Consider the following 1143-nt stretch of genomic DNA (forward strand, 5'->3'; position numbering starts at 1 on the left):
TGATATTATATGAAAAGATGGTACAAATGCCCCAAAATTGTGGACCAAATGGTCAAAAAATATATCCATTCGGTTGATAGTTACCCCTTAAAACAATTTTTAGCAAAATATACAGTGCTGTTGTTGCTTATTTTACAAAGCATGAACAAAATATGACATTTTTTGATGAAATTATCAGAGGTTGTCTCGGATTTTTGCTCATATCTCCGTTATTTACCGACCGATTTTGCTGATTTTAAATAGCGATATTCTCGAAAGCATGTCTAACAGAATTATTGAACTGATTTCAACAGACAGACATGGCTTAATCGACTCCGCTATCTATAAGGATCCAGAATATGTATACTATATACAAACGGAATGACAAACTTATATATACCCTTCTTACGAATGTGAAGGGTATAATAATCTGGGTTTTCAGTCATTTTGTATTGCTGAACAAAAACTACCTTAGGGAAATCCCATCTATTTGAAGAATACTATGTGAATTTTATTTATAATTTTATAATATTGATTCATATTCAATAAAGCTAACACTATGTACCATCCTATCCTCTCTAAGTATTGGGAAATCTTAATTTTATATCTCATATTTTGAATGATTTATTTTATGAATAAAATACAGCATATTTGGATTTGGAAAGTTATTCTCTATTTTGGTATTAGTTGAAAAATATTCCTTTTGTGGACTTTAGGTGATGATAAATATCTAAATTATGTATTTTTCGTGTACCGCACGACAGTGCAATTTATATTGGTTCCAAGCTACCTAAGGTCTGTTTAGAGGATAACATATTAACATAATGTTTTTCCTAGTTCGTATATGGACTTTGGAGAAAATAAATGAGGAGTTCAATGGTTTTCCTTGAATACAAGTCGCTCCCCTGTGGTAGTTAAAGATTTTGAAAGAGCACTCAGTGTGTTTTTCTGATAATTCCTTCATTTATTTCATCAATTACTTTACTTTATATTTTATAATGATATTAATAAACATTTCATAATTGTATTTCATTTATTTACGATTGTTCTAAAAACTAAGGAGTGAGATCGAAAAATTCTTAACACACGTTTTTCATTACATTTTTTAACCAAAGTATTATTTGATTTTTTTTTTGATCAAGTTACCTTTGAAAAACATGTCAG

This window comes from Lucilia cuprina, chromosome X, assembly GCF_022045245.1.
Source record: "Lucilia cuprina isolate Lc7/37 chromosome X, ASM2204524v1, whole genome shotgun sequence".
NCBI classification, from domain to species: Eukaryota; Metazoa; Arthropoda; class Insecta; order Diptera; family Calliphoridae; genus Lucilia; species Lucilia cuprina.